This window comes from Tachypleus tridentatus, chromosome 2 (assembly GCF_004210375.1).
Source record: "Tachypleus tridentatus isolate NWPU-2018 chromosome 2, ASM421037v1, whole genome shotgun sequence".
In the NCBI taxonomy this organism is placed as follows: domain Eukaryota; kingdom Metazoa; phylum Arthropoda; class Merostomata; order Xiphosura; family Limulidae; genus Tachypleus; species Tachypleus tridentatus.
The window spans coordinates 134,524,617-134,537,057 of NC_134826.1; positions in this window are offsets into that span (position 1 = coordinate 134,524,617).

The following is a 12,441-nucleotide window of genomic DNA, read 5'->3' on the forward strand; positions in this document are numbered from 1 at the left end:
ATATTATGTAGTGCAAATAATATAATTGGACCAGAAGAGGGAAACATTATTATTTTATGTAAAGTAAAAGTTTAATGATTGTAGCCAAAACCAGAACATCAAAACAAAATGTATTAAAGAATGTTTAATTAAAAGAACTGACTTTTTTTTTTCCGAAAAATAAAATGGTTATTGATCTTGGAAGTAGTGTTTGTTTTGGATTTCGCGCATAGCTACATCGAGGGATATCTGCGCTATCCGTCCCTAATTTAACATTGTAAGACTGGAGGGAAAACGGATAGTCATCATCACCCACCGCCAACTCTTGAGCTACTCTTTTACCAACGAATAGTGAGACTGACTGTTACATAATAGCACCCCCCACGGATGAAAAGGCGAGCATGTTTGGTGTGACGGAGATTCAAACCCGCGACCCTCAGATTGCGAGCCGAGCATCCTGAAGACCTTGCCTAGAAGTCTTGGCCCAAACATTTATTTTCGAACTACATGATAGCGTTAGTCTGGTATGTTATCGTACCAAGTTGCGTTTAGAGGGAACATACGGAAAAAAATAAGCTTTATAAATTATCTAAGAATCACAGAAATTCAAAAGAAAACTAGAAGGGCATACACACGAAAACGAAAAGTTCCTACCTTAACCTGCAACGTAACCTAACCTAAACCTGCAAACCCCAAAACCTAACCTAACCCACCTAAAATACACACCAAATAATTCCTTGTCATAAAACATATAGGTCCAGATACTCAAGAACCTCTTCTCAATTAGGCCTAGCAGCACCTGGTGGCTAGCGTTATCGACCTCGCAAATTGAAACTTGTGGGTTAGAATATCTCACTGAACATGTTCATCCTTTCAGATGGAGGTGCATTATAATGTGATGGTCAATGCTACTTTTGATTAGATTAGCCAAAGAGTCGGCAGTGGGTGATATTGATTACTTACCTTTCTTTTAGATTATCTTATGTGAGTTCACGACGGTTTTATGCGAAATTGTAAAGCAACAACAAAAACTCATTGTGTTCTCCAGTTTGACGTTATTTCACAAACCACGTTATTTATAACTAAACTCGTTGGTTCATTGATGTGACCATTGAAGCACAATCATCAGAAGTAGTCATAAATTAAACGTTTGGACTTCTTGTACCTCTAACCCATTTTTGTCCGTTATTTACGGGTATTTTGAATAGACCATAGACTTAAGCAGAGATCCCTAGCTTTGTATCAAAGACAAAAATAAATAAATCCCTTAGTTTCTTGTTATTAGAGAAATAGGATCCCATTCTACATTCTGGAAGTAGTTATGTATGTGCCTAATCGACGTTTGTTTGTGCGCACAACTGCTCGACTGCCATCTGATGACAGTTATTCTCAATTTTGCAGTGATGGATTATGAGGAGGATAGCTGGTCAGCACTATCAACTCTTAGACTATTATTTTAAGAGTGGGATTGACTGGGACTTTATAACGCTCCTACGTGTGAAATTGCGATCATGTCCGGTGATGGAGATTCATGACGAGGGTAGCTGGTCAACACTATCAACTCTTAGACTATTATTTTAAGAGTGGGATTGACTGTGACTTTATAACGCCTCTACGTGTGAAATTGCGATGATGTCCGGTGATGGAGATTCGAACGCCATAACCACTGAAGCTACTCGACGTATAAGTTAATGATAAGACCTAACTATGCGACACTGGCTGTCTCATGAGTTTAATAGTGGTACCAGTTATGCACATCTCCGGTGTTTTGTTTGTTTTTTGAATTTCGCACAATGCTACACGAAGGCTATCTGCGCTAACCATCCCTAATTTTGCAGTGTAAGACAAGAGAAAAAGCAGCTAGTCATCATCGCCAACTCTTGAGCTACTCTTTTACCAACGAATATTGGGATTGACCATCACACTATAACGCCCCCACGACTGAAAGGGCGAGCATGTTTGGTACGACCAGGATTCAGATTACGAGTCGAACGCCTTAACCCATCGGGCCATGGCGGGTTCGACCTAAAACACTGTGATTGACTATGAAACCTAACTCTCAAAGTTTTGGTGATTTAAGCCCCCCAGCGGCTCAGTGGTAAGCTAGAATGTTAAAATCCAAGGTTCACTTCTCCACGGCGGAAAGAGTCAGATAGCCCATTTCGTAAAATAATTATTTATTTGTTGGTTATGAGCTACATTTCTACTCTTAAAGCTATTACTAGCCTACACTGAAATAATCTTGTAACTTTGACAGCCTGCATGGGTATTAACATTTTACTAATAAAGCAGAGAACAAGAGGGTTTCTCGTCATCATGAAATAATCTTGATTTTAAAATATCTTGCCGTGATTTTCATTAAAAAAAGTGTACATGTTGAATAACTTAGAGCATAATTTTAAAGACTGTAGGTCGAGTATCTTTTCTGAAACAATTATTTGTGATATAAGGTTCTAAGATTCTTAATTATCAAATCCTGATAGGGCTGAAACAATAGATATTGGTATTAATGATACAGCACTTGGCTACGTTTTGATTATTATTTGTAGATGAGTGAACAAACCTTGACTGTTTCTCTTTTCACGTCGTACTCGTAAAGCTTTTAATGTGCCAGATTCGATTGCTAAGAAATCGAATTTTTAAATTTTACACTCACAAATCAAAATTTAAATGTGAACAAAATTCAGATTGATTTGATTTTTGCGCAAAGCTACTCGAGGGCTATCTGTGCTAGCCGTCCCTAATTTAGCAGTTTAAGACTAGAGGGAAGGCAGCTAGTCATCACCACCAACTCTTGGCTACTCTTTTACTAACGAATAGTGGGATTAACAGTATAACGTTCCCACGGCTGAAAAGGCGATCATGCTGGTGCGACCGGGATTCGAACCCGTGACCCTTGAATTATGAGTCGAATGCCTTAACACACTAGGCTATGCCGTGCCCACAAAATTTCGAATAAGGCTACAAAGAACATGATTCTGTCTAAGTGTTCCGAGTTCGTTCGTTGTTCATACTTGAGTTTGTATGAGGCTCGTTACGAATTACCAGTGTTATACGTGTGTGTGTTTTCTTACAGCAAAGCTGCATCGGGATATCTGCTGAGTCGATCGAGGCTAATCCGTAGACTTATCGATGTTGTATTTATTTAAAATCCATTGCTAAAGTATTTGCAATAGAATAAAAATATGACTGGACTAACACATGACGTCGAATTTACTCAGGAATGATATTTATTTCATGTTAATCACAATTCTTACTTGTTATCGCCTCCTGGTGGCTAATCGGTGAGTCAGTATACTTAAAGCGCTATGAATCAGACTTCAATATTTACTGTGGGCAGAATACCTATAGCCCATTGTATGTCTTTGGATTTTACAATAAAGAAATCTATTTTTCGAAAAATGCTTTTGAAACGACGTGATTAGTTTGTTTTTAATGTCTTTGAAGAAGGAACATCACCTTGTCAACACGATCCTGTGAAGTCACCTCGAGATTTAAAGCTGTTAGTAAACATCCTGTTGGGTCAACATCTTTCATTAAGAGCAGTTAATTTAAGTTAATTTATTTTGTAAAACGGTTTTTCAACTAACATATAATGAAGATTGTCAAGTTCAACTCCAGTAAGTTATAAATTCACGAACTTACGACTTATTTCTAAATTTACAGCTCAAACTTGTAGGTATCGTGATTTTATTACAAACATACCCCTAACTTCTACGTATTCACAAATCTTATTACAATAGTGCTATGTGTAGCAGGTCTTATTACAATAGTGCTTATATGTAACAGGTCTTATTACAATAGTGCTTGTATGTAATTTTAACACTCACATCATATTCTAACTTAAAGATACTGATTACTCTTCCAGCAACTTGTTTCTCTCCCACACAAAGACTCAGCGACAAGTCGTAGGCTTATAACGCTAAAATTCGGGTTTTGACACTCATGTTTGTCACAGTACAGATATCCCATTTTGTGCTATTAAACAAAATATGAATCGCTTATCTGCCCAGTCTTGATATATGAACGGTTGCTAAGCAATCACAGTGCTGTTACGGTGTGTGTGCTTTCTTATAGCAAAACCAAATCTGGCTATCTGCTAAGTCTACCGATGGAAATCGAACCCTCTGATCTTAGCGATGTAAGTCTACTGAATTACAACAAATTTCATTTTAATTTTTCCCAGAACCAACATTAAAATATAGTAAGATATTAACTTATGATTCCAGCATCCAGAGGGACATGCGAGCCAAAATTATCTACATATGGTTCGTTTGTTTGTTTCTAATTAAACACAAAGCTACACATTGAACTATTTACGCTTTGCCTACTGCTGGTATCGATACTCGAATTTTAGAGTTTCAAGTTGTGAGACTTTACACTGCGCCATCGCTGGATGGGGCTTTAGAAATAAAATATAACATTAAAGTAACTTATATCTATAAACTTGTTACATACGTTAAAATAATCATGAATTTGAGGAATGCTAATACGCTTACATTTTAGAAAAAAATATTGGAACTTGTGACATTTGTACTTATCATAGGAAAGCCATAATGGAAGAAAACGTAGAAAAAATGAAACTGTCATACATTTAAGAGTTAAAAATAAATTTCGTATAATTCAACGACAACAGTTGTAGAATAATGTTCTACAACAATGGTGGGCATTCATATTATTTAATGTTGTTTTAAATAAAGGACAAAGCTACACAATCGGTTATCTGTGCGCTGCCCGCCACGGGTATCGAAAGCCTGTTTCTAGCATTGTTAAGTCCGCACACATACCGCTGTGCCACTGAGGACCATATTATTTGATGACAACAATTACAGATTAATGCACCACAACAATGGTGTACTTTCATATTTGATGGCAGCCATTACAGGTTACTGTACTACAACAATGGTGTACTTTCATATTTGATGGCAGCCATTACAGGTTACTGTACTACAACAATAGTGTACTTTCATATTTGATGGCAGCCATTACAGGTTACTGTACTACAACAATGGTGTACTTTCATATTTGATGGCAGCCATTACAGGTTACTGTACTACAACAATGGTGTACTTTCATATTTGATGGCAGCCATTACAGGTTACTGTACTACAACAATGGTGTACTTTCATATTTGATGGCAGCCATTACAGGTTACTGTACTACAACAATGGTGTACTTTCATATTTGATGGCAGCCATTACAGGTTACTGTACTACAACAATGGTGTACTTTCATATTTGATGGCAGCCATTACAGGTTACTGTACTACAACAATAGTGTACTTTCATATTTGATGGCAGCCATTACAGGTTACTGTACTACAACAATGGTGTACTTTCACTTTATTCAATGACAACAGTTAGAAGTTAATGTGCCACAACAAAGGTATTCTGTTTTGTTGTTGGATTTCTTCACGAATAGAAGCGGAAACTAAACATAATTTTTTCCATTGCTTTATTTTCAATATGTGTTCAGTGACAGACTTAAAAAAGTTGCAGCTTTTCAAACCTCCGCTCCATTTCAACGTATCTCTTCCAAACAATAGTTTTCAGAATTATCAAATAAACCGTTTGCCAAAACTTCGGACGATCTAGTTTAAGCCAGGTGGTTAAGGCGTTCGACTCGCAATCTAAGAGTCGCTGTTTCGAATCCCCATCACACCAAACATGTTCGCCTTTTCAGCCTTGGGAGCGTTGTAAAGTGATGATCAATCCCACTATTTGTTGGTAAAAGAGTATCCCAAGAGTTGGCGGTGGGTGGTGATGACAAGGAACCTTCCGTCTAGTCTTATACTGCTAAATTAGGGACTTTAGCAAATCGAGTGGATTTGCGCGAAATTCAAAACAAACCAATCTAGTTTGAAAACGGATATCTTTAATTTTGGTAATTAATAAATTGTTAACAGCAACATGAAACATTTGAATATTTTGAGAGGCGTAAACCTGTTTCTTTAGTAAAATTATTAATAAATTCAGAAGAGAAAAAGACAACTAGAAATCTTGAAGTCATTGAATATAGGACATTAAATACCTCCATTTCAGGAGTAGGAGACACGTTATGTAATGAGAGATAAAGCTCGCATATCGTACAAGATTAATTACACTGATTCTAAGTATAATGCTAAATTCAACGTAGGATCTACATTATTAATTATTTTAAATAATTGTGCTGGTGTTTAATGTTTTGTTATCAATCGAACACCATTTGGAATATAATTTTTTATGTGTAGAAAACATATCAGTAAAGATTTTTGTTACTTGTTTATCATTGCGTTTGTCAAACATTGAACAGTTGGATATCACAACGAAAGGCAGAATGAATATTCGGAAACCTATAACTACAAGAAAACAGGAATCAGCTATATATAACACTTTTCACTTACACAAAGGCTACATGCGCTAGCCGTACCTAATTTAGTAGTGTAAGACTAGAGGGAAGGCAGCTAGTCATCACCACCCACCGCCAACTCTTGGGACACTCTTACCAACGAATAGTGGGGATTAACCGTAACATTACATCGCCTCCACGGCTGAAATGTCGAACATATTTGGTGTGACGGGATTCAACCCACGATCCTTAGATTGCGACTCGACCATGCCTATTTACTCCGTGTAATACTTTTATCTATATTTCAATAGAATGTTCATTAAATTACATAAGTATATAACTGTTATACAATGTTAATTAAAACAGCTGTTAAACAAAGCATTGTTACATATCGCTTATTTAAATACCCACTATATCCAGCATTCTTAAATATTGCTTTCTAAAATTCCTGCTAAATATAACATTGTAAAATACTGTCAATTAGAATGTTCGCTAAATGTACCATTGTTAAGTTCCCTTCGATAAAAGAAATGTTAAATATAGACATTGTTTTACTGCAATAAATGCTAAATATAACGTTATTTCGTGGAAGGATTTCTTGGTGTTAGGAAATGCTTTATGATAAATATTGTTTTTGTATTGTATCACGCACAAAGCTACACAATGGGCTATCTGTGCTCTGCTCACCCTGGTATCGAAACCCGGTTTTTAGCGTTGTAAGTCCGCATACATACCGCTGAGCCACTGGGGGGGGATCTGAGAAATATAAATAGCTAGTTAAATAATCAAAGTCAATAGGTAGGGCAGTTGCATGTCAGAAACACTATAAAATAAATAAAACACAAGATATAAATATTTTAAACAATATCTTCAGAGGGCCTGTGCATCCCGCTGGTTCAGCGGTACATCTCCGGATTTACAACGCTAAAATCAGGAGTTCTAGTCCCCTCGGTGGGCTCAGCAGATAGCCCGATGTGGCTTTGCTATAAGAAAACACACACACGCGCTAAGTCTTAAACTAACACACTAATGTTTGATAAGTTGATTTTTCTAAAATAAGCTACGACAAGTGCTATAGGCACTATGACCACCGTTGGTTAGGAAATCCAATATTTAACGTCACAGGCCTACTGACTGACCCCTGAGCCAACGGAGGACAGCACAAAAATTAAAAAAAAACAAAATTGGAATTAAAAGCTCCTTCAATTGTTATACGGGTTCATTCATTTTCTTTCATAGAGTAAGTAATAATCCACGAACCACTATCGTACAACTTAGAGCCATATATTTGTTAAAGTGTGCTATTTATGATTAATCATGAGACAAACTAAATTGATTTAAGTGTTTGTTGCTCATGAATTTGTTTTGAATCTTGCGCAAAGCTACACGAGAGCTATCTGCGCTAGCTATTCCTAATTTAGCAGTGTAAGACTAGAGGGAAGGCAGCTAGTCATCACCACCCACCGCCAACACTTGGACTACTCTTTTACTAACGAATAGTGGGATTGACTGTCACATTATAACTCTCCCACGGCTGAAAGAACTAGCATGTTTGGTATGATGGGGATTCGAACCCGCGACCATCGGTTTACGACTCGAGTGCCTTAACCACCTGGTCATGCAGGGCCTTGTTGCTCATGAACCATCATCATGCAACTTAGAGTAATATAAACATTTATTAATGTGCTATTCCTGAACCATCCTGCAAAAACCATCATTATGCAACGTAAAGTGATTTAAGTGTATATTATTTCATAATTATATACTGTTTCCAAAAATTGCCAAAATTATTGCTATTTGAAATTTTCTATTTAACAAAGGCGATTGGTTTAGTTTTTGTTATTTTTAATTTGAACCACACTTCTTACGAAATACGCCCTGAGTGGATCGGTCAAAGACTCTTAACGTCCACTTTAGAACTGCTGACCAATAGGAGGGAAATCTCTCTGTAACACTTGCAGCCTTCAGATTACCCCCGACCAAACGGCGGGTTTGTCACCGTTACGACCCAAAGACTGGAAAGCGTGCAATGTGTTCAGTAATATATCTGTTAGCTTCGAATATTCACTCAATTATTCATCATGGCAAGTCAACCTCTGAACCAAGCGCAGGAAGTTCACTAGAGCAATTGTTGTTTAAGAAATATATGTATATGGATAACGCTTTATTTTATAGAAAGACCAGTTAACAACTAAGGTTTAAAAAACAAAACAAAAAAGACGAAATCTGACTGAACGAACAATTCACATCTCGCAAAACTTGTCCAGCGCACGAACGTATAACGCAAGGTTTCGCTACTTGTCGAATCGTTTCAAAGTCGATCTACATAACCCACTTAAAAACCAGACGTTCCATAGAAACCGTAGCTTTTATCTGAAGTTTTCCAAAACAAAAGAAATCTTTTTCAACAACAACAAAATCGGTTTTGGAGACTGTCTTTGGAATGTGGTTTACACAAACTTGATGTTAAAACAGAGAGAGCTACACCAGTCGGTAGACAGAAACCTTTTTTCCATTTCGGCGTAAACCAAGCTCATCTTCGGCGGCTAGAACGTCAGCACGAGGGGAATCGGAGCGAAAGACCCTCAAGTCCCTTCAAAACTTTTCAGTTTGTCGGTACGTTGGCAATGGTAGAAAACCATCTGTTTGAAACTGCTGTCATGGACAGAAGCAGTCACTATGTTTCGGAGTAAACGAGGGAATCCAAGCATAAGAGAAAAATCTGGAACGCACGATCCTGATGATGTATTTACATAAGATTTCTTTATACATATAACATAGAAATCGGTGTATATATTAAGGCATTTCCTATTTCACTCATATAACCTCTAATGGCTTGTCTTTAAATCCTGATAGAAAACTTTGCAGCCCAGATGACATTCTTTGATATTTGTTTAATCAAGCACAGAGTTCAAAGTGAACTGATTGATTAGATGGGTTGTATTTTCAATCAATCAATTCCTTTTCAACTGAAATCACAAAACTTCAAGTAACCGCTGACTTATTTCAGTGTTACGAAACTTAGCGTATGTAGATACTGGGCAGAACTGAAAAGGCACGATTACATTAAAACTTAAGCCTTATCTCTGTAAACACTTCTATATCGTTTTTTTCATTGCATAAAAACATTGCCAACCTGTCCTAATGTTCTCATCTATCTATTCATTGAATCACTCTTATGTGATATAGATTCTCAGTAACGAATTCACATGTACAATCCAGACTTTCAGTATACACTTCACACGTTGGATACAGACTCTAGGAAAACATGTCACACGTACCATAGGATCTTAAATTAACACTTCACATGTACGATACAAACTTTCAACATACAATTCACATGTACAATACAAGTTCTCAACAAACATTTCATACGTACGATACGGCAGACATTTAAGTAAACATTTCACACGTATAATAGGACCTCTCAGGACACGTCTTACGTGTATGACAGACTTTCATGAGGTTATCACGGAGGAGGTATAACTTGGAAGTGTTGCCTCTCTTTATGAGTTTCACACAAATTAGAACATATTAATGTAACAGCAGCTCCTTATATGTAACTGTTATCTCCGACTTTGTAAATTTAAATTATTTTAATCTGGATTATTATTTGCTTGTTTTTAAATAAAATTTATTTTTATACTCCTTGCATTCCGAAACACTTGTGAACAAACATCTGAGTGAGTAAAATAAGAGATGTTGTACATTATTGGCTAATTCTATACAACTGAGCAACTACAATAAGAAATGTTATACGTTATTGGCTAATTATAAGCATCTGATAAACTAAAATAAGAAATGTTATAAGTTAGTGACTAAATTTAAGCATCCGAGTGACAAAGAAAAAAGAAATGTTGTTGGTTATGGGCTAATTCTAAACACCTGAGAAACTAAAATGAGAGATGTTATACGTTATTGGCTAATTATAAGCATCTGATAAACTAAAATAAGACATGTTATAAGTTAGTGACTAATTTTAAAAATCCGAGTGACTAAGAAAACAAACGCTGTACATCATTGGCTAATTCTATACATCTGAGCAACTAAAATAAGAGATGTTGTACGTTATTGGCTAATTATAAGCATCTGATAAACTAAAATAAGAGATGTTATAAGTTAGTGACTAATTTTAAGCATCCGAGTGACTAAGAAAAAAGAAATGTTGTTGGTTATTGGCTAATTCTAAACATCTGAGCAACTAAAATGAGAGATGTTATACGTTATTGGCTAATTATAAGCATCTGAACGACTAAAACTTCAAGAGATGTTGTACGTTAATGGCCATTTTTTTGTTTTTTTCTGCGTTATGATTCAAATAAATATTGTTGTCATTGTTTAGGAACACAAGAACAAATGTGAATTTGTTATAATTTTTGTGGTTCTCTGTCGTGTCGCATACTTTAGAAATGAGTGGACGAGCTTACTTAGGACCATTCTTTAAATGTAATACTGCTGAAGTGAAGTGTTCAATTTACGCGATACGAATAATGTATCACGGCAGTTGAATAAGCAAACTATACGGGTCAAACCTCCCTTGGGGGACGTTAGGGATTATATCTGTAACAAAACAACCATTATCTCGGCAATCCGGAGCGCAGTATAAGAGACGCAGCGAAGCTGGTGTAAAACAGTTCGGTACGTTATGACGTATGATATTGGTGTTTTGTTGAAGTATAAATCGTCGACGTAATCTCTCTGGTAGTAAAACTATAAAAAAGCAATACTGGAATGTTAACTGGCGATTGAAAATGTCATCTCATGTCATGTAGTAATCGAAAATAAATAGGATAGCCAGCAAGCACATGGGAGGCTTCCATCCTGCCCAATATCCTTGTTTGATTCACGCTATCGTATTTCACGTTAGTCGTTCTCTAGTAACTTATACAACTCCCTCGTGAGTTAACTAGTCAGAAATATTACTCGCCAGTTCGGTGGACTCAGCAGATAGCCCGATGTGGCTCTGCTATAAGAAAACACACACATACACATACTCGTCAGAAGGTAAAAGTTAAAGGGGGGGGGGTTACAGTTCTCAACAAACACTTTGGACTTCCTCACTTCTCGTTTGTTTGTTTTTTCCTTTTCTTTTTACTAATCTATTCACACGGATCAAAGATAATATCAGGAAACGTGAACAAAGTCTGCTTCAGTATTTTAGCAATTAGTTACTTAGTATAAACCGAACATAGTTTTAGATACAACATACTCTTTGAAATGACAATTACAAACACTAGTCTTCATTTCTCTGCAAATAAGTTATTTGCTTAACAATACCATCTGCCTATGTGCTGGTGTAATTGTGGTCTATTAAACAGTTTGTTTAACTATACTATCTGTTGACGTGTTGGTATAACTGCAGTTCATTAAACAGTTTGTTTAACTACACTCTCTGTCGATGTGCTGGTTTTACTGCACTTTATTAAACAGTTTGTTTAACTACACTATCTGTTGATGTGTTGGTATAACTGCAGTTTATTAAATACTTTGTTTAACTACACTCTCTGTCGATGTGCTGGTTTTACTGCACTTTATTAAACAGTTTGTTTAACTACACTATCTGTTGATGTGTTGGTATAACTGCAGTTTATTAAATACTTTGTTTAACTACACTCTCTGTCGATGTGCTGGTTTTACTGCACTTTATTAAACAGTTTGTTTAACTATACTATCTGTTGATGTGTTGGTATAGCTGTAGTTTATTAAACAGTTTGTTTAACTATACTACTTCGCGATAAGCTGGTATAACTATAACAGTTTGTTCAATGTTATTGTCTGGCCGTGTGCTATAATTGTTTGTTTATCTTTATTGTTTAGCTGTGTAGTATTACGGATGTTATGTTTATTAAAAAAAGTATTTCTCTTTCACTTGTTTGTCTTTATTTAATACAGATATGTTTTCTATAAGTATTCACGTGAACTGTGAACTATAGATGCTTTTATTAAAACGTAATTCAGTTCTCAGTTTTCATTGTAATAATAAACATTTCCTTCTCCGTATTATACCTCATCACAATGAGCCCCAGCATATTAACAGTTAGACAGCTGATATGAGATAGGCCTACGTCATGTCGTGTGCAAAATAGGGAAGTCTGCGTCACATGACGTAAAGATGGAGAATATTAGACCACATGA